A 25,996-nucleotide genomic window follows, 5' to 3' on the forward strand; every position below is an offset into this window, starting at 1 on the left:
CCCTGGACTATTGGAACCCCTGGACTATTTGATCTCCCTCCAAGGCTCCTTCCAGCTCTACATCTCGGATCCGGTGCCCAGCTCGCTGTTCCATGGAGCGGGCAGGTCCCCACGGGCGCAGGAGCCCCGAAGGCCAGGCCGCAGTGAAGCCGGGACACTCCCCGCACGCCCTCCCCGGGGGCCAGGGCCGCGGGCAAGGGATCCCGAGAGACGCCCACAGGCCGCTCCAGCCTGGGCGGGGTCGGATATGGCCCCGCCCCGACGTCAGGAGCCGGTCCTTCCAAGAGGTCCCGCCCCTCTGGGGTCCCGCCCATTTCCCCGAGCCCCCGCCCACCATTCCCCAAGAAGTTCCGGTGCCAGACTCCTTCCCTACTCCTCACCCCCTCAACCGGAAGCACTTCAGCTGAGCTTTGGGCTAGAGTGAGGCCTGGTAGCCGCTGCCGCCGCCGCCGCCGCGGCTCCATCGCGGGGGGTACAGCCGCCCCCTCCAGCCCGGGAAGGAGCCTGAGGGCTCGGCGCCCCCTGAGCCGCGCCCCGCTGTCCTGGCGCTCATGGAGCAACGTGAGTGGCGGGGCCGGGGCAGGAGGGCGTGGGGGGAGACGCCGTGCCCAGGTTGGGGGTGTAGGGGCCCTGCCTCCCCCGCTCCCCGGCGGCGGCGGCCCCGTCTCGGGGTCCCCCCAAGGCTGGACCCCGCGGGAGAGCTCTGGGCAGACAGGTCGCCGCCCAGGGAGCTTCGACCTGGGCCCGGGGGGGCGGGGCGCCTGGGCTGAAGGGGGGAGGTCCCGGGGCTGCGGCTCGTGGGGGTTTGGCTTCCACAGACCCCCTCCCCCAAAGCAAATCAACAATTATTCTGGGCAGGGACTAGGGTTGGTTTGTTTTTTTTTTCTTTTCATTGTATCTTTAGCTCTTAGCCCAGTGCCTAGTACATAGTAGGCGCTTAATAAATGCCGGTTGCTTGCCAGGGACGGTGTTAACTTTGAGGATACAAAGAAAGGCAAAAAACAGGCCCCGCCCCTGGGGAGCTACCAGTCTAATTGGGCAGACAACCTGCAAACAACTATGTACAAATAAGATATAGTCAGGACAGATTGGAGGTAATCTCGGGGGGCAAGCAGGACTCCCCCCCCCCCGGCTTTGGTCTGTGTTGCCCTCCTGTACCTGGGGCTTCCCCCACTCCGCTTTGCGCAGTCCCTTTTCCCATTCTTAGCCCCTGAATGGAAGGTAGATGCCTCCCTGATCCCCTGTCTTTGAGACGATGTGTAGCCGGTGGGGATGCAAAAGGAAACTTTTGCAAATCAAGAAGTTTTGGAGTTTGGGGTCGGCACCACGAGAAGGCGTTGAGGGGATGTTGCGCTTCCAGCTGTCCTGGACTGTTTTCGGGGGTTGGTTCATTTAAATGCAGACAGCTCCTTACAGGGTCTTTACTCACTAAACTTAAAAATCAGATTTCTTTTTCTTGAGAAAATAAGTAGTTTAGGTAAGCGCCTGTACTTTCTTGCGGAGTTTCTCCTCTAATCTCTGAATTGCTGTGGCTGCCCAGAATACTCAGTGATCAGCAGAACACTGATCAATGTGAAAACATTCCTTCCCTGCTTTGTGGAGGTCTAAGTACATTGTCAGATTTTTGTCAGTGTATTGGTCTGTTTTATTTAACCGTACTGCTTTGTTTAAGGGGGGGGGCGGAGCTCTGAGTGAGGTGTTACTGAAAAGTGAAAGTGATGTTTTAAAAAATAATGAAGCATTAAGAAAAGTCTTAGGTGGAAAAACAAAAACAGGTTGAGCTTAATCTGAGGTTAATACACTTACTGAAATTTAGCTTAACATTGCAAAGAACTTTTAAGTTACATGTTCTCCATTGTCTTTGTCTGCTTTCTATATGGGCCTGTCTTATGGACTTGGTGACTTTTCACAAAACTGTTATGAGGTCTGCAAAGTAGAGGTTAATATACATTGAATAGAGGTGATAATATTTTTCTTGGTAACTTTCCTTTTGAGGTGGTGCTCTGCTTTTGAAACTTTATATAAGTACAATTGGTAGAAACTTCTCATACATTCAGATTATAAGTGGAAACTGCTTTTGGCATAATTTGAGAGAGCTAGTAAGCTTTGTATTGATTTTTTCATTTTGGAAGCAAGGGACCATGGTTTTCAGTGCCTTGGAGATCATATTGTACTGTAAAGCTTAAATATTATGATTGTGTTTAATCTTTAAAATGTTAGAATCTTTAATCTTTAAAAATTTAAATACATTATAATCTATTTTTCCACTATTTTCAAAGCATACTGAGAAAAAGCAACAGCTTAAAGAAGATGACATTTTAAAAAACCAATCATTTACAATAAATGTGTATATAGTGTTGAAGATGGGGAAAATGCAAAGCCCAGTTGAGTTCATGGAAGAAAAGTAAAATCATGAGTTATAGAAAAAGATAGAAGTCACAACAGCATCAAGTTCTTGTTTATGAAGTGGAGGAAGAGACTCAATTTATTTCTGTGTTATGAGTCTGAGAGAAACCTGATGTTTTTAAAGTCAGTGGAAGGAACATAAATTGTGTGTGTTTTTTAAAGTGAAACCTGAAGTTTCTGAGCTATACAAGGGGATAGAGAATAAGATTAGAAGTCAGTTTAGATTTGGACATGGTGATCAACATATGGTTGCTAACTTGTTTTCAAAGGGATATCCCAGGGAGTGTTGTGGAAGAAGAAAGGATAGAAGAAATTAAATAAGTAATGTGTGACTTGGGACATATTTTAAAAGCATTTGCTAACTCTGATTTAACATTATAGGCATTCTTGTTCATTAAACAAATACTTATTGAACAGAGAGTATGGTACACTACGTGGTTGTATATGAGATAGGGGGCTTACCATCCAGAAAGGGAGATAAGACAAATACATGTTCTGTGAAACTATGTGATATTTCATAGGAGTGGTACAGACTTAAGTACTTACTATGGGAGTACAGAAGAGAAGGGGAACCAGTATGATACAGTGGACTTGGGGTCAGAAAACCTTATAAAATTCAAGACCCATTTCTGCTATTGATTGGGTACCATTTTAGACTGACTTAACTTTTCTGGGCCTTGTTTCCTTTGTAAAATGAGGGGGAAAATAGGTAATTCAATCCAAGAGTCCTCTTTTGGTTCTAATCTATGATTTCTACCTAAGGTGACAAGAGAAAGCATCATAGAGACATGTAGAATTGGCCTTTGAAGGGTGGGAAAGATTTGACAAATAAAAACAATTGGTGAAAGATCATTATAAAAAGAGGGAATGGTATTAGCAAATGTGAACAGCAAATCATCCAAGTTTTTCAGAATATAGAATTCATTTTTGGAAGTAGTAAAAAATTTTATTATTGTTGTTATCATGTAAAAGGAACTCACTTATACAGTTTGCGAAGCTCTTTCCTTCCAACCTCCCTATGAGGTAAGTATTGTACTATTCCGGTTTTATAGATGAGGAAACCTAAGCTTTACAAGGATGTGACTTAGCCATGGTCACACAGGTAGTGTCTAAGGCAAGATTCCAGCCCAGGTCTTCTGACTTTAAATCTAGCATTCTGTTTTATCACATTTCTTTTCACAAAAGACTGAGATGGTCAGTTTAGAAGGCTTTGAAAGCCAGGAATTTGGGCTTATGTTGGTTAGGCTATGAGAGGCATTAAAGATTTTGGAACAGGAAGATAACACACTTAAAAATGCTTGGCCCTATCTTGTTTAACATTTTTGACAGTAACCTGGATAAAAGCATAGATGTCATGCTTATCTGATTTGCACATTACTAAAAGTTGGGATGAATAGCTAACACAGTGTGTTAGAAGACAGGATCTAAATAGGTATTAAGAAGCTAGAGCAAGGGGAAGTGAGGCGGTGCAGTGGATAGAACACCGGCCCTTGAAGTCAGGAGGACCTGAGTTCAAATGTCAGCCTCAGACTAAACACTTAACACTTAGTAGCTGATTGACCTTGGGTAAGTCACTTAACCCCAATTGCCTGGTGGGTGGGGGGGAAGCTAGAGCCAGAGTTCTTGACTTTTTTGTGCTATTGACCACTTAAGCAGTCTACTGAATTGTTTGAACTCTTTCTCAGAATAATTTTTAAAAAATCATTATTGAAGGAAATGTTAAATTTCAGATAGGTTTTTGAAAATAAATATATAATTTTTTCTCCATCCATATTCATATACACCCTGAAATCTATCTGTGGAGCTTGGGTCCCCTAATACCTTGGACTAAGGTGTTAGACTGACTGTTAAGATGAAGTTCATTGGGAATAAACATAGTCTTACACTTAGTTTCAAAAAGTCAGTTTCATGTGCAAACAAAAGGGGAGGTGTGATTAGCAAGTAGTATGTCTGAAAAAGATCTAGGGGCTTAGTGGAGTACAAGCTCAATAAGAGTTGGCAGCCAAAAAAAACCCAATATGATTTTGGGCTCTATTAAGAGAGACACAGCATTCAGGGGAAAATAAAGAGGTGCCAGTCACTTCGTTCTGCTTAGACCACATTTGGAGTATTGTGTGCAGTTTTGGACACCAACAGTTTAAGAAAGACATTGATAAGTTACAGAGTCAAGAGGATATCCAAGCCTTGAGTCCATCTTACATAAAGACCATTTGATGGAATTGGAGCTATTTAGCTTGGACAGTAGAAGGGGGGAGGGATGGGCTGAGAGATAGGAAATAAGACATAATTGATATATTCAGATATTGGAAAGGGAGATTGTCATTTGAAGGAGAGATTAGAATTATTTTACTTGGTCCCTGAGTGCAGCAATAGGTGAAAGTTGGAGGAGGAAAATTCAGGCTTGATGTCAGGAAAAATTATGGAGATGGGGGCTGGATGATCACTGGTTGGGTGTTATATACTGGGGATTCCGTTTTGGTTGTGGTTTGGACTGTATGTCTGCTGGGGTCCTATTTAACTCTAAAGTTTGAATTCCGTGATTTTGTGCTTCAGGAACACTATTGTGGTAATATTGTGCAGGATGATTTAGAGCAGGGAGAACCTGGTATTTTTAGGGAGATGAGAAGGAAGCCTGCCCTGATGATAGGCATGTGATGAAGAAAGACTTAACACCTGCTGACTGATTCACTTTAAGAAACACTTGATTGCCTGCTATGAAATAGGAATTGTACAAGAGGCTGGATGTACAGGTTGAAGGATTTGGAGATGTCCAAGATTACCCCTAAAATCCTGTGCCTTGGTACTGAGAGTGTGGTAATAATACTAACAGAATCCCAGCTCTGAGGCTATAGACTGTGGGACCTTACTAGTCACTTAACCTTTCTTCTTAGAAGGCCTTTCCTGGTTCCTGCCCTCCCCATGCTACTTTCTTTCCATCTAAGGTTACTTTGTATCTATTTTGTGTCAAGCTCTTGAGGGCTGTGGCTAATTCTTTTTTGTTTTTTTAAGTAGAGTACTTGTTAGCACCATGCCTGACACAGAGAGTGCTTAATAAAATTAGCTTGTTGAATGATTCATCTCTAGAATAATGGATTGTACTGGTTGACCTGTTAAAGGCCCTTCTAGCTCTAAATCTGTGATCCCATGAAGCAGAAATCATAAGTCAGAATTGGTTTGAGAGGGAAAATGGTAAGCTCAGTTTTAAACATTCTAAGTTTATGGTGTTGTCAGGACATGGAGATATAAGTGCCCGTCAGGCAGTTGGAAATGTATTGGAACTTAAGAAAGAGGTCTTAACTATTTTATGAACATGATCAAGAAATATGAACAAGTAGTTTTCAAAAGAGGAAATGAAAGTTATCAACAACATTTTGTTAAAGAGTGCTCCACACCACTAACAGTACAGGACATGGAAATTAAACAACTCTTGAGGTTTAATCTCACACCTGTCACATTGGCAAGTATGACAAAAGATGAAAATACTACTTGTTGAAGAGGCTGTAGGTGGACAGGCACATTGATGCATTATTGGTGGTGCTGTGAATTGGTTCATTCATTCTAGAAAATAATTTTTAATCATACTAAAAAAGTCACTTAAACTGTATGCACTCTTTGAACAATGATACCACTATTAGACATATACCTTAAAGAGGCCAAAAATACAGGGAAAGTTCCCATATGTATAAAAATATTTATAGGAATACTTTTTGTAATAGTAATGAACTGGAGAGAAAGTGGTTATCCGTTGATTGGTGAGTGGTTGAATAAATTTTGGTCTATGAATATAATACTGTTATTGTGTGATAAGAAATGACAAATGGGAAAAATTCTTAGAAACGTGGGAATAAGTGTGTGTTTTGATGCAGGGCAAAGTGAACAGAACCAGGAGAAATTTACACGATGACCACAGTAACAAAGAACAAACAACATTGAAAGTCTTCAGAACTCTGATCAGTGCAATGACCATATGTCAGTAATTTAGTCGGTAAGCATTTGTGAAGGGCTAACTATGTTAAGCAGTGGGTATATAAATAAAGGCAGAGATACAGTCCATACCCTCTAGCAGCTCACATTCCAATGACGAAGACAGTATGCAAATAACTGTATACATACAAGATACACACACACAGAGTGTAGATGTACTGTATATCTGAGGGAAAGCAGTAACAGTTGTGGGAATGGGGAGAGACAAAGAAAGACCTTTTTCAGAAGGTACAATTTGAGCTGAGTCTCGAAGGAGCTTAGGAAAGCCAGGAGGTGGAAGTAGCAAAGGACAGCATTTCAGGCAGGGAGGTTAGCACAGAGTCCAGAGATAGCGTGTCATATTCAAGGAATAATAAATAGGCCATTATCATTGTATTTTATAGTACTTGAAGGGGAAGAAAGTGTAAGAAAAATGGAAAGGTAGAAGGGGGCAGGTTGTGGAGGGTGTTAAAAGCCAAACAGCATTTTATATTTGATCCTGGAGGTAATAGGGAGCCACTGGACTTCATTGAACTGGGACAGAGGGTGACATGGTCACATCTGTGCTTTAGGAAAATAACTCTGCCATCTGCATGGAGAATAGCTTCGAGTAGGGACAGACTTTTGAGGTAAGGGAGACCAACCAGGAGGCTGTTGCAGTACAGAGGTGAGAGGAGTAATGAGAGCCTGAGCTAGGGTTGTGGCTGTATGAGTGGAGGAAAAGGGACTCATAGGGGAGTTATTGTGACAGCAAGCACAAGATTTGGCAATGGGTTGGGTATTAAGGGTGAGAGTGAGGACCTAGGGAACAAATTTTGGGCTTGGGCGACTGGGAGGATGGTTGTGCCCTTTAAAGTGAAAGGGAAGTTCAGAACAGAGTGGGAGTGGGGTGGGAGAAGATAATGAATTCTGTTTTGGGCAGGTTCAGTTAGAGATGCCTGTGGGACATACAGCTTAAGATGTCCTAGAGGCAGTTGGAGATTCAAGACTGTAGCTCAGCAGAGAGACTAGGGCTGGATGTATAGATATGGGAATCATTTGCATAGAGATAACACATTAGAGCTGATGAAATAACCAAGCAAGATAGTATAGTGGGAAAAGAGGGTCCACCACAGAGCTTTGTTGGGGGAAAAACAACTCAGGATTTGTCAGTATGTCTCTATGAAGATCCAGCAATGAAGACTGAGAAGAAGCTGTTGTAGGTAAAAGGAAAACAGGGAGAGGTCAATGTCAAGAAAACCTTTAGAGGAAAGAGGAATCAGGCAGAGAGGGTGATCATCAATGAATGTCAGAAGGCTGCAGATACATCAAGAAGGGCAAGGATTGAGAAAAGGTCTTTAGATTTAGCAATAAAGAGGTCATTTGAAGAGGGTAGTTCCAGTTGAATGAGGAGGTTGGAAGCTACATTGTGGAAGGTTTAAAAGAGGGTGAGAGGAGAAGTGGAGACATCAGATGTAGACTACTTTCTCTCAGGAGGCTTGCCACCAAGGGGATAAGAAATAGAGGACAACAGCTGTGGATCAAGTGAGTATCTTTTAAGGATGGAGGAGACAAAAGGAAGGTTGATGGTGACACAGAAGGAAGAGATTGAAGATTAAGGAGAGAGTAGGGATGATAAGGGGATAGGAGCAAAGATGCGTGTGGCAGGGTTTACCTTGACAAGGAGAAGGGCCACCTCTCTGTATGAAACTGGAATGAAGGAGGAGATAGTGGAGAAAGATGTCTGAGTGATGTGAGATGAAGAGGAGATAAGAGGGGAGCACTTGACTAATGGCCTCAGTCTTTTCCTTGAAGTACTCCTCATCTAAAAGGGTAGGCGAGTAGTGCTGTAAGGGGCTTGAGGAGAGACTAACAGCTGCTGTGATAAGTGGGAGGATTAGTCAGTTAATTAGGCGTAAATGGATTCATTTGCTACAGTGAATGTCCAGTTGAGATTACTTTACTTAAATTTGTAGTGGGCACAGTCAGCAGAGTTTCATGATTTCATCCAGTTAAACTAAAGAAGTAGCACATGAATAGGTGTGATGGGAGGCAGGTGCTGGGGGTAATCCAGGACTGGGATTTGACAAGGTGTGATCTGGACTAGGGGCCAAAGGATTCACATGCAGAGCTCAGAGTTGAGTTCATTTACCAAGGGCTGGTTGTAGGGAAGGGAGGAGAGTGTATCCAGTGAATTGCTAATGTCCTGGGAAAGAACTGAGGTTTAGAGGGATTGCCCTAGAGAGAAAGAGAGACTGTGAGCCAGACACTGATCTAACTCATTGAGGAGGGCAGGAGAATGTCTTGGGGCTTGATAGATAAAAACCACTAGGATCTAATCTGAGTGTTAAATTTGTAAAGTGTGGACCTCGGAGGAGGAGATGTTGATGAGAGATGATCATGAAATGATAGTCTAGAAGTGGCAGAGTGGGAGGTATGGAGTGTTTTAAGTCTTACACCAACACCAGTGATATTCAGGGTAAGGAGGATCGGTGTGACTGAAAGTTCAATCAGTTCTAGCAGGGATGACCAAGGATGAAGTTTCATCAGTGATTCAGTCTGTCAACTAGCATTTAAGTGTCTACAAAGTGTAAGCACTGTGCTAAGCTCTAGGGATACAAGAAAGGTGAAAAACAGACCTTTCTTTCAGTGAGGCTTATCATGAATGAGGGAGACAACATGTAAAACACTATGTCCAGACAAGACACTACAGGATAGATTGGGGTAATTTTAGAGGGAAGGCACTAAAATTGAGGAATGGAAAATCAGGAGGGAGCCAGAAGATGAAAAGAGTTAGAATGGAAAAGGCTTAAGATGAAAGTAAGTTTGTTAATTATGGAAAACACAGTGGAAGGCTGGGGTAGATCTGGAAGAATAATACTTAGTTGGGGTTGGGGTAGTTGTGGTTGAGGGGAATAGGAATAGAGAGTGGGAGTGAAGGGTGACTCCCACCCTGGGGAGAATGGTGTGGTAGACTAGAGGTGCAGAGTGCAGAATGGTTTTTTTTAAAATTTTTTTTGGGGGGAGGGTTAGGCAATTGGGGTTAAGTGACTTGCCCAGGGTCACACAGCTAGTAAGTGTCAAGTGTTTGGTCTGAGGCCGGATTTGAACTCGGGTCCTCCTGATCTCAGGGCCAGTGCTCTATCCACTGCGCCACCTCGCTGCCCCTCAGGATGTTTTAAGAACGTGGCTCATATGTTGATTTGTTTTGCTTTAGTGTACATAATTTTTGCAACAACTGGTCCTTTGGAGGTGGAGGGAGTGATTGGGAAGTGATAGTAACAAAAAAAGGGAAAAGAAGAGAAAACATGTTAGAAGAAAGGTCATAGCTTGAAAGATCCATTTGCAAGTCACAGAGGTGATGGTTGGAAGCAAATGGAAGTAGATGACATCTTTGAAGGAAAGTACAGCTTTCACAATAGAGGAGACACTTTGTGATTTGCAACAATTTAAATATTAGGTGGTATATAAATGGATTATGTATTGGGTGACTGGAGAATTTGGTAGTCTAGGGCACATCCTCTCTGACAGTTTCAGGTGGAGTAGAAAGATATCTACTGAATAATCTATCTGGAAATATATTTTTTCTTTCTAGTGTCAGAATACTTTAGATTGTTTGCCCACTTGGGGTATACATGAATGGTTATATGATATTTCAGAGTCATTTTTGTCTAGAGATGCTGTAGGTATTGAAAACAGATATATGGATAAGGAGCTCAGATTCCTTTTACTGTTGCTGGTGGCAATTAATATGTAAACACATCAGAAGATTTTAAAAAGTTTGCACAGTTTGTAACTTCTCCAAACCCTATCCAAAATAATTGACCTATTCGCCAACGTTATGGTAATGAGCCTCTTTGAACTTAACTATGTTCATCCTCTGTTGACAGTTCACTGCTGTCTAGGCTTCACTACTTGAAACATTTCCAGCTCAGTAGAGGAAATGTCAAAGCTTATGTGCTTCCCTGGTGTAGCCTTTCAGAGCCTAAGATCACCTTGGAGTAGTTTAGTGGAAAATACATAGATAACATGGAAAGAAATCTCATAGTACTCCTTTTTACTTTGTATGGTTTTTTTTTGTTTGTTTTAACTTACAGTATCTTCACATATTTAGAAATCATTTTGTGGCTTTTAATACTTTGTCACTGGCTGTTCATGTTGTCTTTCTTGGAAAATCTCATTCTGTGGGGGGGAACTAGTTTTTCCCCCCCAACCTTTTATTTCCTTTTTATTGGGAAACATTTATTTCATCTAGAGCTTAGTTGTGTGTAGAGAGCTAGGGATTAGAGATCCATAAAATACATGAATATTTATTTTTTTTGTTTTTGGTTTTTTTTAGAGAGAGGCTTGGGATAGGTAAACTACTAGTATCTGATGGCATATATTTAAATAGCTCAAGATGTTTTAAAATATGTCCTCATCTGGGGCTTTGTGTAGATGTTTGAGTAGGAGGATGCCTTCACGTTAATATGTAAACATATAATTTATAAGAGATTGTGGCTAAATGTGGACTATCATAGTAATTTTTGTTTTTCCCTCCTGATGTGTGTATCATAGAAATGATTTCTGGCAAATTTTAATTTTTTTTCTCATCAAAATTTGTACACTTAATTTAGTTTTCTCTGCTTAAGAGAAATATACTTGATATATTTGTGAACAGGCTGAGAGTTCCCCTTTTGTAGAGAAAAGGGAATTAGTATGAGCTTGGGTTGGTTAGTTCAGTTGGTTAGATCATGGTGCTAATGAGGTAGAAGCCTAAGATTTATTTCTTTTGAGAGTTTTAGGTTTGGTAGGTTTTTAAGGTTGTAACATTATGGAAATAGTTAAAATGTCTGTTAAAAAAATATTAAGAACCACTGGCCTAGAGTAGTATGAAGTAGTACTGGCCTTGTTTTAAAGAAAACTAGAAATATTGCTGAACATTTGCAGATTCAATTCATTGACCTTTAAAACTTTTTATTGATATCCTTTGTTTTCATTTCCGATATAGAACTCCTCTTTCCCTACCCAGAGAGCTATCCCTTGTATCAAAGAATACAAAAGAGAAGGGGGAAAAAAACCCAGTTTAGCAAAACTAACAGACATTAGCAGTAGTCTGATAGTACATGCCATATTGTGTTGACATTCCCCCCACCCCTGACTCTGCAAAGAAGGTAGGCTTCCTAAGATGTAATTTTTGGTCTCTTCTTCAGGGTGAAGTTTCACCAGATTTTAATTAAGCACTTATAGTGTACATGTTCTAAGGGCTCCAAACATACAGATTGCTGAGACAATGCAAGCCCTGATTTTCAGAAGCTTAAAATCTAATAGAATGATTGGTATAAAAAATAATTTTGATATGAAAGAGAGAAGCACAGAAGGGCGGTCCAGGCAAAATGCAGTGAGCAGTTTGAGGAGGGAGAGATCATTTTTACTCAGACTTCATAGGGGTGGTGGTGGGAGAAGGGTGTGTGTGTGATATTTCATAGATTGTATGGGGAAGGGCAAAGACATTTCAGGTATGAGGATGGCATGGACTAGAGGAGAAGGCAAGATGAGAATGGAAAATGTAGAGAAGTTCAGTTTGGCTGGAATGTAGAATATGTAAAGGGAGGAGTAGAATGATATAAATAGTTGGGCATTTAAATTGGAGTTGTATTATGTAAGGCCTTGAATACCAGAGTGAAGACTGTACATTTGATTTGTTCAGGGTTAGGAAGTCCCAGGAAATTTTCTGAGTGGCACAGGGACAGAATCATAGTAGTTTTTGGAAGATTGCTTAGGTTATACCCTTGACTTTGCTGTCATCCACTTCTGAATTTGCTTTACCTAAGCATAGTCTTTTCTCATTCTATCTTTCCCAGTGCCTTATGAGTCCTAACTCAGTTCTTTGTTCTTACTTTAATCTTTATCCCCTCCATCCCTCAGTTCTTTCTGAAGCCACCATCTCTGCACTGCCTACACTCTTTTTCCTTCCCTATTTCCACCCTTTGGTGAATGAGCTCAATTCTGTACTATCCTCTGTCCTTGATTGCCTTGCCCCTTTGTTCTATCACGCATCACCGCTTGCCAAATGTCAACCTTGAATTATTTCCACCATCCACCATCTTTGCTTCTGTTCACATGCTACTGAACAGAGCTAAAGGAAATCAGGAAACATTGCTGACTGGGTCCAAGATAAATTTGTTACACTGGACCCTCATTGCAGCAAGGCAAACATTTTCCCCTCCTTAATTGATTTAGTATCTCACCATAGGGGCTCTGCCAAATATTTTTGTCTCTCTTCCACTCCCTCCCTTTCCCTCCAGCACCCCTTTTCCCACCTGAAAATGTGAGGTAGTGTTTATCAAAATAATTGAGGCCATCTGCCAAGAAATCAGTATTTCCCATTGTTATCTTTACCCCCAAATCTTCCTCTTTTCCTAACTTCTTTGTTATCAAGGACACCTTCCTCCCAGTTACTCAGACTCACAAATTGGGTGCCTCCTTTACTCTTACTGCTTACCTCCTACCCATCTCTCTCCAATATATTCCAAATCCTCTCAATTGTACTTTTGCAACACCTTTCACATGTGTTCCCTTCTCTCCTCTGACACTGCCATCCTGTTGCTGTAGACTCTTCTCACCTCACAGCTGTAATATTGCACTGGGCTGCTGGGGGGCTTTCCCTGCCTCGGGGCTGTCCCTTCTCTGGTCTATCCTCTGCTCAGCTGCTAAAGTAATCTTCCTAAAGTACAGCTCTAACCATGTCACTGTCCTGCTCATTAAACTCCAGTGGCTCCCTGTCACATCTGGGATCCAATATAAACCCTCTTACTTGGTTCTTAAAATCCTTTATAACTAGCCCCTTCCTATTTTTCAGTTCTTCTTAGACATTCCTTTCCTTTTCATACTCTGCAGTGCAGTGACATTTACCTCCTCACTGTTCATCAAACAGCCTACTGAGAGTGTGTTCCTTGTCTCTACCTCTGAGGTCCCCTGGTTTCCTTAAAGTCTTGGCTAATATCCTACCTTCTGTAGGAAGCCTTTCCCAATTCTCCTGAATTCTAGTACCTTCCCTCTGTTTATCACTAGTTTACCTTTTATATATTTATCTTATATTTACATTAGGATGTGAGCTCCTTGAGGGCAGAATCTCTTTTTGCTTTTCTTGGCATCCCTAATGCTTATCATGGTGCTTGGCACATTGTAAGTATTTAATCAATGCTTATTTCTTGCCTTTCTGGCTTTCTTACCTTTTATTCTTCTCTATGCACTTGACTGTATAGCTACATTGGTCTACTTATAATTTCTGCAATATAGAGTCTCCTGACTTTTCTTTTTTAAAATTTAACTTTTTTTTCCCAATTAGCAGATACCTATTTCCTTTACTTCTCAGCTTCCCCCATTGAGGAAAATAAAAATGTTATAATAAATATGTATATTCAGACAAAACAGGTTTTTGCATAGGCTGTGTCTAAAAATGTGTCTCACTGCTGTATTTAGTTGTAGGTAACTGCTGTGCCTTTTCACTAGCTGTCTTTGCAATGCTTTGCCCTCAGCTACCAATATGTAGGTTTCCTTGATCTCCTTCACAACTCAGCTCAGATCTCACCTTCTACAAGAGCCTTTCTAGTTCCCATCAGCTGCTGATGCCTTCTCCTTTCAGTTTACTTTCACATAATCTGTATCATCTAGAATATACCTTGATAATATAATTTCCCCCATTGGAATGTGATCTCCTTGAGGACATGGACCTTGTTGTTGCTTTTCTTTGTATCCTAGCACTTAACACAGGGCTTTATAAACTTGTTGACTGACTGAGGTAGCAGAAGTAGAAAAGACAGATTTTAGGCAGGAATACTAGTTAGGAGTATTCCATAACCCTCTCAGTGAGAAGAAATCGTTGTTTGAAAAAGAGTAGTTACAGTTAATCTGAATTAGAGGGATACTGTAGAACCTTGACCTGAAAGGATGAATAAGGTACAGGAGAGGGGAGGAAAAGGCAAAACTGAATTTAATGGAAGAGGCTTGTTTGGTGCTTGGATGCGTGGGATGGGGGAGGATAGTGAGTTCTTTCTCAGCTTTGTCAGTTTGAGGTGTAGGTAGCCATTGCAGGTAATAGTTGGAATAAGGGATTGGAACTTTGGGAAAGAATTGGGGTAGACAGATAAATTTCCGTCTATTTATAAAATGATAGTAGCTAACATTTCTATAATGTTTTTATATTTGCAGAGTGTTTTACATTCAATTCTTATGTTTTATTTGATCCTCATACTGCCCTGTAAGGTATTAGTACAAGTTTATCTCTATTCTACAGATGAGGCAACTGAGGATTAGAAAGGTTACATGCCTTGTTCTGGATCACACAGCTAAATTTTGTGCCTAAAGGAGAATTTAAACTTAGGTGCTTCTACCCCCAAGTCAGTAGGGCCCTCCCTTCTCCCCAGTGTAGAGAAGAAAAGTGAAGCTGAATGTGGATGAGGTCAGAGATCACCAAGAAGAGAGGGAACTGGGAGAGAGCTAGGACCAAACTGAAATACATCAGTATTTAAGGGTTAGGACAGAAAGGGAATACTGTGTCTCAGAAGCCAGGGATATGGGCTATTAAGGAAATGCTGGTACACGATTTTGTATGTCTTAGAGAAGTTAAAGAGGATGAAGATAGAAAAAAAGTTTTATTCTATTTAAATAATTATATCTAATGAAAATTGGTTGTAAATAACATTAGCAATGATTTTCATAAATTTTAAAATGAATTTTTATTGCTATCCTTTGTTTTTACATTACCTAAATTTCCCTTTATTGTCCTTCCCCTAGAGCCATCCCATATAACAAAGAGTTTGTTTTTCTTTAATTTAAAAAATTTTAATTTTAGCTGGAAAACTGCTCGATATTATATATATGTTCAATATAATAGTTAAAACTGTAGTAGGGAAAGATGGGAAGAAGAGAGGAAAGGTTATATGCATGTAGGCTGTCTTTGAATTTTGTTGAGCAAAGTTTATATAGGTCCATACATGATAGAGCGATAAATATTCTAAGAGGCTTTTGACCTAGCAATTTTGTCCTTCTAAGCTTTTAAGAAAAGTTCCTTTAAACTTTATCTGATGCTACCAGAAAAACCTTGAGAGAGACTATCTTTTGTTGTTTTATAATGAAGAAGACTGTCAGTAACTTATGAGATATTACTGGTATAATTTTACTTTGTATTTATATAATGTTCCTTTTCCAGAGGGCTCCACACTTGTGCGGTAATATTTTATTAATACCTTACATAACTGTGGTAGGTGTAAAACATTTTCACTTTAAGATGTTAAAGTTGAAATACTTGACACAACCAAGGTGTTTTGGCTATCCAGGATCAATTAGTTTGTCAGTTTTAGGGACCACTGATTTATGAGATCATAATATTTAGATGTGGAAGTAACATTGTCATCATCTAATTCAGCCCTTTCGTCTCATTAATAAGAAACTGAAGCATGCATAAATTTGTCTGCTCAAGCCACCCAGTTTAGTGTTTTTATCTAGTTACTAGAATATACTTGATGATTTAGTGGATTGTTAAGCTGGAAGAGCCAGTTTTTATTTCCTTCTCCCCCTTTTGGCAGCAAGACCATCTTTGCAACTTGAGACATTTGAGTGTTAGAATTAATGCAATGACTGCACAGAAAATGCCATGTACTGAATGTGAAAAATATTTAGATGAAGAATTTGGGAGACCTGTTGCTTAACAGATTGTGTAACTGATGGCTTGGATGTTCATATGTGGAATCAAACCTATTAAGATGAACTTGTCCTGAAAATTGACCTTCTTACTTAAATTGGAAACACATTTACTTAAACCTAGTCTAAAAGGCAGTGCTTGTCATTTACCTCCTTGGGGGGATGTGGGGCTCAGGAGTAAGCTTTGTAAAGTTAGAGATGCCATGGGAATTATAGATTCGTGGATCAGCTCATCATCTCCTACCTTCCCAACCTTCCTGTCACCAAAAAAACCCCCAAAAAACCCCAACCCCAAAAGAAAACAAAAAAACTTGTGCATGGTTCTTGTGTAACTTTTTGTTGTTCTATGAGCAGAATAAAACTGGTCATAATGATATGACTTTGAACTGTGTATATAATTTAATTTGATATTAAATTGTCTGGGAAAGTTATTTTAATCAGAGTTCATTCAGTGACTTCTAAAATCTTAGCCAGAAATTGAACATAAGATTCTTTTGCTTTGCCTGCCTGCAAAGTGGCCAGCGATTCCTGTGTTGTTGCCTGTGCCACTGTTATATACTTAGACTTCTGGATTATTCTTTCTTGACAGCTCCTTGTTTGAAGAGCTGCTTCTGTCTTTTTTGGTAACCAGGTCAGTGTTCCTGTCAATCAAGAAACATTTATTAAGCATCTACTGGGTGCAAGGTGCTGTCCAGCTCACAGTCTAATGGGGGAGACAGCACACATATAACGTATGTATAAACAAAATATATACAGGATAGACTAGAGATGAACAATAGAGGGATGGCACTAGAATTAATGGGGATTGGAAGATTTGGAAAGACTTTCTGTTGAAGGTTAGATTTTAACCAAAAATTGAAGGAAACCAAGTAAGCCACGAAGTGGAAATAAGGGAGAGAATTGGAGGCATGGGGGACAGCCAGAGAAAATGTCCAGAGTAGAGAGAGTGTCTTGTGAGAGGAATAGCTAGAAGGCCTGGGTGGGTCACCAGATTGCAGGCCATCTAGGGGGTGGGGCTGAAAAGCATAAAAAACTGGAAAGGTGCGTAGGCAGGTTATTAAGGGCTTTGAATACCAGAAGATTTTATTGTTGATCCTGGAGGTGATAGAGAGTCACTGGGGTTTATTGAATGGGACTGTGAAGTGGTCAGACCCCCTCTTTAGGAAGATCATTTTGATACTGAGTGGAGGATGAGCTGGAGTGGGAAGAGACTTGTGACACAGATGTGATGACCGCCTGCCTCAGGGGTGTGGCAATGTCATAGGACAGAATGAAGGTAAAAACAGGCCTTGACAACACATTGGAAATGAAAGCAGTGTGAGAGAGATTAAAGAGTTGAGGATGACACACCTAGGTTGTAAACCTAGGATGGGGAGGATGGTGGTACATTTGACAGTAAGAGGGAAGTTAGGAAGAAGAGAGAGCTTTTGAGGAAAAATAATGAGTTCCATTTTGGACATATTGAGTTTAAGATTTCCTTGGCCCATCCAATGTAGGATGACCTAAAATGAGGTAGAGATGTGACAGTAGAGTTTAGCAGAGGCTGGACAAATAAATGTGAGAATCGTCAGTATAGAGATGATAGTTGACTTCATGACGGCTGATGAGATCACCAAGTGAAATAACATAGAGGGAAAAAAGAAGAGGGCCCTAGTAAGAGCACTGTGGGACACACACTGTAAGTGGGGCCTCAATGAAGATTCACCAGAGGAGAATGAGAAAGATTGATCAGATAGGGGAGGAAAATCAGGAGACTGTGGTGCTCCAGAAACTTAGAAGAGGAAATCAAGGGGAAGAGCAGTGGATGGTTTCCAAGACTGCTGAGGAGGACTGAGATAAGGCCATTAATGTGGAAATTGAGAGACTGCTAATAACTTTGGAGAGAGCAGTTACAATTACAAGCTAAGAAGCTAGGCTGAAGAGTGTTGAGAAGAGAGTTAGTGGAAAGGAAGTAGAGGCACCTATTGTAGGCAGTATTCTCCAAGGCAGGAAAGATGTGACAAGAGCTAGAGGGGATGGATGGATAAGAGGGGGCTTTTTGAGGCTATGGACACATGTGCATGATTGTGGGCAGTAAGCAAGCAGCCATTAGACAAGAGGAGATTGAAGATATGTGAGAGAGTGGGGATGATAGAGGAGGCAATCTGCTGGAAAAGACAGGATGGAGTGGAATCATTTGCGTATGTAGGGCTTTACTTTGGGAAGAAGAGCCATCCTCTTCACATGAAACAAGAGTGAAATGGAGATAGTGGTAGAAGACATTTGAGTGATACGAGATGAGGAGGAGGGCAGAAGAGAGAGCTCTAGGCAAACAACCTCAGTTTCTTCAGTAAGATGCAAGGTTCTCAGCTGAGAGGGTGGGGAGGGAGGGAACCATGGGAGGTTTGAGAAGGGATGGAAAGATTTGGAAAAGCTGCTGTGGAGAGTGGAATAGCGGGTGGTATAAAAAGATTTTCTTGCTGCAGTGAGGGCCCAGTTTAGATTGCTATGTTACACGGGCCCACTCAGCAAGGTTTTATGATTTTTCTCTGCCTTACTTGGCAACAGGTGAGTAGAAGCAATGCCAGCAGTTGGTAGTCAAGGCTGGGCAGGGCAAGATTAGCATAGGATAAGGGGACAAGGGATTTAAGAGAAAAGGACAATGTAGAATTGAACTGGTTCACTAAGGAGTCAAGATGAGGAAGGTTTGGGTTGTAAGACAGAGGGAGAGGTAGAATAACAGATTGTGATCAAAGAAGGGAATAGCATACGCTAAGTTCTGGGTATACAAAGACAAAAACAAATGATCCCTGTCCTCAAGGACCTGTTGGAAGGAAATAACATGTACATATAAATTATTTAGAAAATATAGGTAAAGTAATTTCTAGAGGGAGGCCACTAATAAGTTTCAGGGCTGGGGGTGGGGAAGAGAAGATCACATAGGTTTTCTGTGTAAAGGGCACCCGAGCTGAACCTTTGAATAGGGCTAGGGAGTCAATGAAGTGGTGGTGAGGAGGGAATTAATTTCATTCACGAGGGACAGCATTGTGCAAAGGCATGGAAATGGAATGTGTAATGTCATGTGGGGAAGTGAGTAGGCCAGTTTGGCCATAAAGATAGTAATAGTCAATAAATCTGGAAAGGTAGTCCTTGGACAAAATGTTAACACCTCTAAGAACCAATCAGAGCGATTTGTTTTTTCTTCTAGAAGCTGGTCAGTGACCTGGTCAGAACTATGCTTTAGGAATATCTGGTTATTGAAGATGGACTAGAAAGGTGAGAGGCTGGAGGCAGGGAAGCTAATTAGAATAATGCCTAGGTGAGAGGTGATGGGGGCCTGAACTTGGGTTGTTTACTGCGTGAGCTGTGTTATGGAAGTAGAATTGACTAGAGAGAAAAGAGCCAGGAATGACTCTGAGAAGCTGGGTGACTCTCAGAGATTAGTCTGTGCCCTTAACAGATTAGAGAAGTTAGGAAGAGAGGAAAAAGAACTGAAAATGTCTTTACTGTGTAGTGTGTCATGGAGAGAGGACATCAGCATAAAGGCTGGGGCTCAGGGCTCACCTCTGACACTCACTAGCTTTGCATCCCAGGGCGAGTTGCTTAACCTTTTCAAGCCTGAATTTCCTCATCTGCAAAATGAGAATAGTCAGAGCTCCTATGTCACAGGGCTGTGGTGAGGACTAAATGAAATGATGTATGTAAAGTGCTTTGCAAATCTTAAAAGTTCTATTTGAATGTGAATTATTAACTGAGATTATTGTATAAAAGTAAAGGGAAATGAGATTAACAATAATAATATTCCTAGAAAGGAGAAACACTAGACAAATAAGTTTATGATTACCATGTTCACCTCCTTTTGAATTGCATGATATTGTATAGCTGTTCTTTTATATGAATAATCCCCATTTTGTCCTGTCACTTATGGTTCATCCAAAACTACAAAATGAAAAGGAGTTTTGAGGTCAAAACTGAGTTTATCATAATTTATCTTGACTGTGCATTGACTGTGTGTGTGAGAACTGTCCCTGAGAACTTAGAGTGTTTTAAGTGAGGTAATTGTGAAATGATAGAAAACAACTGAGGAAAACATAGATAACTTTTATTCGGTGCTGCTCTGATTATCAATATGAAATGAGGTGTAAAACAAAGATATCTGCCACTTTATTACCCAGATCTTCATTATCATCTTTATACTATTGGGACAGACTTCTAATAGTTATTTTACCTCTTCTCCCTTCAGTCCTTCCTTCATACAGCTGCCAAAATCATCTTCCTCATGCATGTATCTCCCTTCTGCTTACAATTCTTTAGAGGCCCACCAACTAGTTTAATTCCACAGACTTGGTGTCATCCTGCTTTTTCAAGCTCATCTCCTGTTGCTTCCACATAAGCTATATTCTAGCCAAACAGGCATACTTGCTTCCTGTTTAATACACTCTGTAGTTTTCTTCTCCTTTGTCATTGTTGATCTTTATGCCTGGAATCTTTATCCCTCTTTACCCATTAAATTCCGGTCCATCCTTAGAAGTCCATATATGTGTCACTTCTTTCATGAGGCCTGTGCTGATTGTCTCTCCCCTGCCCCTCCACCCTGACTGTATATCCATAGTGTAATAATAAGTTGCCCCCACCTAACCCTGCAAAGCACTCAGTTTGTACTTCTATAATGTACAAATGTGTTATTGTTATGTGTTATTACTCCTAGTAGACTCTGAAGTCAGGGGACTTTTAAAAAAAAGTCTTGACCATTTTCCAGCCTAACATTTGTGTTCTATGTATTTCTTTAATACTTCAATTGATTGGTGATCTCAACAATGTGGGGTACTTACTACAGAGGCATAGGTGGTAATGTCTATGTCCTCTTAACTGTGCAGTTCTTGTCCTTATCCTCTTATGAGTTCTCCATAGACGAAATTTTCAACGTACCCAAAGTCCTTTAAATTCTGTGAGTACCAGTGTAGCTCTTGGCTATCCAGTCTCTTGCTGTGTGACCATCCTACTTTCTGATCATATATTTCCTGAATGATCTCTTTCATGCAACTTTTTGTGTGCAAATCTGCTAATGCCCATCATTGTCCTTTGGGTTACCTTTACAGTTTTAACCTTTTGGAGAGTTTGATATTCCATGATTCACAGCCTTCTAATGTGCTGGAAGAATGTTGGTATTAAAGAGATAGGGTTTTTGTGTTTGTGTCAAGGAGCCGCTTAGACAAAAATCTCTCAAAATCCAGCTTGCTGGGGCAGCTAGGTGGCACAGTGGATAGAGCACCGGCCCTGAAGTCAGGAGGTCATGAGTTCAAATGTGGCCTCAGACCAGCCACTTACTAGCTGTGTGACCCTGGGCAAGTCACTAAAGTTCAGTTGCCTTAAAAAAAAATCCAGCTTGCTTTTCCCCTCCTAGTCATTTCATTTCTGCGCCTAGCTCAGAGTCCAGTTGTGGTATCTCTCCAAGATAGGTGCTGAAGAACCAAGATTAGATGGGAAGCAGAGAGCTAGGAAACAATTTTTACAGCCAGTGTTTCTGATAAAGGCCTCATTTCTAAAATATGTATAGAGAACCGAGTTGACTTTATAAGAATACAAGTCATTCCCCAATTGATAAAAATGGTCAAAGGATATGAACAGGCAGTTTTCAGAGGAAGAAATTAAAGCTATCTATAGTCATATGAAAAAAATGCTCTAAATCACTATTAATTAGAGAAATGCGAATCAAAATGACTCTGAGTTACCACATCACACCTATCAGATTGGCTAACATGACAAAACAGGAAAATGATAAATGTTGGAGATGTGGGAAAATTGGAACACTGATATATTTTTTTAAATATAAATTTATTTATTTTTAGTTTTCAACATTTACTTCCACAAGATTTTGAATTCCAAATTTTCACCCCATCTTGCCCCTCCCCCCACCCCAAGATGGCATGCATTCTGAATACTCCTTCTCCTAGTCTTCCCTCCCTTCTATCTCCCCCCCCCATCCTGTTCCCCTTCTATTTTCCTGTAGGGCAGGATAGATTTCTGTACCTCATTTCCTGTATTTCTTATTTCCCAGTTGCATGGAACACTAATATATTGTTGATGGAGTTGTGAACTGATCCAACCATTCTGGAGAGCAATTTGGAACTATGTCCAAAGGGCTATAAAACTCTGCATACCCTTGGACCCAGCAATAGCACTTCTAGGCCTGTATCCCAAAGAGATCATAAAAGTAGGACAAGGACCCACAAGTACAAAAATATTCACAGCAGCTCTTTTTGTTGTGGCAAAGAATTGGAAATTGAGATGATGCCCATCAATTGGGGAATGGCTAAACAAGTTGTGGCATATGAATGTAATGGAATACTATTGTGCTATAAGAAATGATGAGCAGGTGGACTTTAGAACAACCTGAAAAGACTTATATGAACTGACACAGAGTGAAATGAGCAGAACCAGGAGAGCATTATACACAATAACAGCCACATTGTACAGTGACTGACTTTGATAGACTTAGCTTTTCTCAGCACTGCAGTGATCTAAGACAACTCCAAAAGACTCACTATGGAAAATGCTATTATCTACATCCAGAGAAAGATCTTAGGAGTCTAAATGAAGATGGAAACATACTATTTGTTCTCCTTTTCTTTTGTTTTTTTTTTGTTTTGTTTCTTATTTCTCGTGGTTCCTCTCATTAGTTCTAATTCTTCTTTACATCATAGCTAATGTGAAAATGCATTTAATATGAATAAGTAGAGCCTATATCAGATTGCACACCATCTTGGGGAGGGGGAGAAAATTAAAACTCAAAATCTTATGGAAGTGAATGTTGAAAGCTGAAAGTAAATTATTAAAAAAAAAGAAAAGATAGGTGCTAAAGGACCATGCCATAGGAGAGCAGTTGAATGGAGCTGAGGATGTTTTAGCTTGGAGAAAATAAGATTCCTTGGGGCCATGATAGCATTCTTCAGTATATGAGGGGCTGTTCTGTGGAAGGAAGGGTTAGACTCTTTCTCTTTGGCTCCAGACCAGGAGTTCTTAACCATTTTGGTATCATGGATTCCTTTGGCATTCTGGTGAAGCCTGTGAATGCCCTTCTTAGAATGGTATACTTAAATGCATAAAATAAAACATATAGGATTGCAATTATATTGAAATACAGTTATCTATCTCTATTTCTATCTACATATCTGTATTTCACTGACCCCGGGTAAAAACTTCTGCTCTAGTGGGTAGAACTAGAAGCCAGCAGGAGGAATTTATCCAGAAGTGGGAGATGGTGGGTTCCAGCTCCTTGGAGGTCTTCAGATAGAGGATAGATGTTCTAGTTGAATAATTATGGTGGAGATTTCTTTCTGCTATCGTTTGGAAGAGTGGCTGCTGAGGGCCCTTCCAACAACTTTAACATTCTCTAATATGCATTGACAGACTAACCATATGCTATTCCTTCAGTTGCACACCATAGCCTGGACAGCAGGCATGCTTTAGTTTTTCCTGTGTTAATTATTAGACTGATTCCTTTTAACTGATCCTACATCTCATTTAGGAAGCTGAATAATGTTCTTGGAATTGATGTAATCAATATAATGCCATATGTAAACCAAGAGCATTTGGAGGACCTTGTTATCCTTAGGGAATCTCTCACATTTGAACTTTGTATAGGATATTGTCCATGAATGTGGCAAACAACCTTTGGTGAGCAGTTTATTGCCCTGTTTTAGGCATTGCTTGATATTGATAATCAGAGGATAATTAAATAAAGCTGTTTGTGTGGTTGTACCCATCAGGTAACCTTGTGTGATCTTAACACATAGTGGGACACTCTTTGTTGTTGCTGTTGTTAATGGATGGTAAAAAAACTTCTTTACCTGGTTGATGCTTAATGAATGTTTGTCAAATGAGTATGAGAGAATAGATATTATGCATTTTATTTGGGGTGCTAGGTGGTACAAGTCAATAAAGTGCAGGACCTGGAGCCAGGAAGACCTGAGTTCAACCCTAGTCTCAGACACTTACTAGCTGTGTGACCCTGGATCACTTTTCTCAGCTGTAAAATGAGGACAGTAATAGCACTTACCTCCCTCAGGTTGTTGTGAGGATCATTTGAGATAGTATTTTTAAAGTGTTTAGCATAGTCCCTGACATATAGTAGGCACTTAATAAGTGCTTATTCCCTTCCCTTAATACAATCAATCTTTCTATATTGGCTATATTAATTTTTTAGAGGTAGAATTTTGGTTTTATGTATTTCACAATAGCTTGACAACTTGTATGTTGATTGCAAATAGAAATAGATTATTGCCTATTTTCTTAGTTTTTTGAATTATGTTGTCTTAAGCACTATTAATTTATGTTGAATGAACAATTGTTTTAACTGCTTGCGTGATTTCCAGTAAAAAAAATGGTACATTTTTTACAGTTGTTAATTTTGTGATATATAGGTTATCCTGGCTTTCTTTAGTAAAACAGTCATTTAAAGCTCTGCATACATCTTCCTGTTGAAAACAGTATTATAAACAAGTAAGCCAGTCTAGCTGAAGCAGCAAGGCACAGTGAGGGAGAAACAGAAGGCACCAAGTGCTAGGCAAGTTAGAGCACCACCACTTTGACCACCATCATTCCTCAGATCCCAGACCCTCGGGAAGAGCAGCGTTTCTAGCCCAGGGCGCTGAGCTGTCATGCCAGGAAGTGCCCCCTGCGGACTGGACCTGCTCCTGTAGGGGTTGCAGCCGTATCAACTTGAAGACCCAGAAAAGAAAGCTCTTGCCGCAAAAGTCATTGGCCCTGTCAAATGGTTCCACAAAAAAAACTGATCTGATTTTGTCAGTGGAAATGACAATGAAGAGGCATTAACATCTACTTCACTCTTGCCCCCTAAGGACAGTGGGATCTTTTTCTCTGACGTGCAGCTGAAACTTTTTATTTGTGTCGTCTTTCCCATGTGAACTTCTTGCAGGCGGGGACTACTTTTCATTTTGGTGTCCCTAAGTTTAGCCTACTACTTTCCACATTGGAAGTCTGAAATAAAAGTTTTATTCACTCAAACAATGGTTAGGCTCTTAGGCTGGTTTCTCAGAACTCTGTTTAACCCCCTGTATGTCAGATTAAAATCCTACTGTGATGTCTTATCATACATAATGGGATTGACTCTGGTTTCTTGAAGGCTATGCCTACAGAGCCCTGACTTTGGCAAACCAAGATTTTGGTTTTCTAGAAAAGCTTTGAGTTTTGGCCTAGGATGGTTGTCGTGTGAAGACCAGCTCAGCCAAGTCTGGAGAGGCTTACCACCATATCGGCTGCAGGGTGATGGCTGTTTTGGCCACGATAACTCTCAGACACCATGTTCTAAGTTATAGAGAGGGGTTGTGAGCGTCTGACAAGGGAATAAACATGTTAATGAAATCACAGGCACTTAACATATTGGTAGCCCTGAAATAATATAAAATAGTCCTGTAGAATGATGATCATCATTTATAACAGTGTTTTTATGGGAAAATTCATTAAGAGTTCTAAATTAGGATATAAGGAATGCCTTTTTATTCCACTGCAGCCCTGGAAGGTAGATTAGAAATAGGTTATTGGCTGCAGTGATCCTGTTTTCAAAATCGGAATTGAAATTCATGGTTCAAAAAAGAATATTTTTGAATTTGTGCACTGAACAGAATATTTGAAGCTCAGATTGTCCTTACTTCTATGTTTATGACCTGCCAAGCAGGCGAAAGCTACTGCTGGTAGCTCCCTTAGCCTGAGATAAGATCTTCATCAGGGGTGGCCAACAACGGTAGGGACAAGAGCTTCCTGTCTTGTTGATGTTAGGAATGAGAGGTCCAGATGGTATGGGGTCTTTAGGCTCAGGCCTTATGAGGATTGGAGGGCAAGTTACAAATAGAATTGGAGAGGGTAAGTAGCTAAGGGTCTGGCAGAGAAGCAGTGAGGAACAAGGTTCAGGAGTCAGGGGAGAGGGGTGGTGTAGGGTATAGTAATCCAACAGTTTAAATTAAAA

At 40.6% G+C, this 25,996-nt stretch overlaps 1 protein-coding gene across 1 annotated transcript in view; it reads left to right on the forward strand.

The window, feature by feature from the left end:
• Positions 1-376: 376 nt before the first annotated feature.
• FRS2 (fibroblast growth factor receptor substrate 2) overlaps positions 377-25,996 on the forward strand; it is a 116,518-nt gene continuing 90,898 nt past the window's right edge. The window contains exon 1 of the mRNA XM_020990237.2: positions 377-561. The gene's annotated coding sequence lies outside the window, so the exon portion shown is untranslated. The remainder of the gene's footprint in view (positions 562-25,996) is intronic.

The sequence above is a fragment of the Phascolarctos cinereus genome, unplaced genomic scaffold, assembly GCF_003287225.1.
Source record: "Phascolarctos cinereus isolate Bilbo 61053 unplaced genomic scaffold, phaCin_HiC Scaffold_1;HRSCAF=81, whole genome shotgun sequence".
NCBI classification, from domain to species: domain Eukaryota; kingdom Metazoa; phylum Chordata; class Mammalia; order Diprotodontia; family Phascolarctidae; genus Phascolarctos; species Phascolarctos cinereus.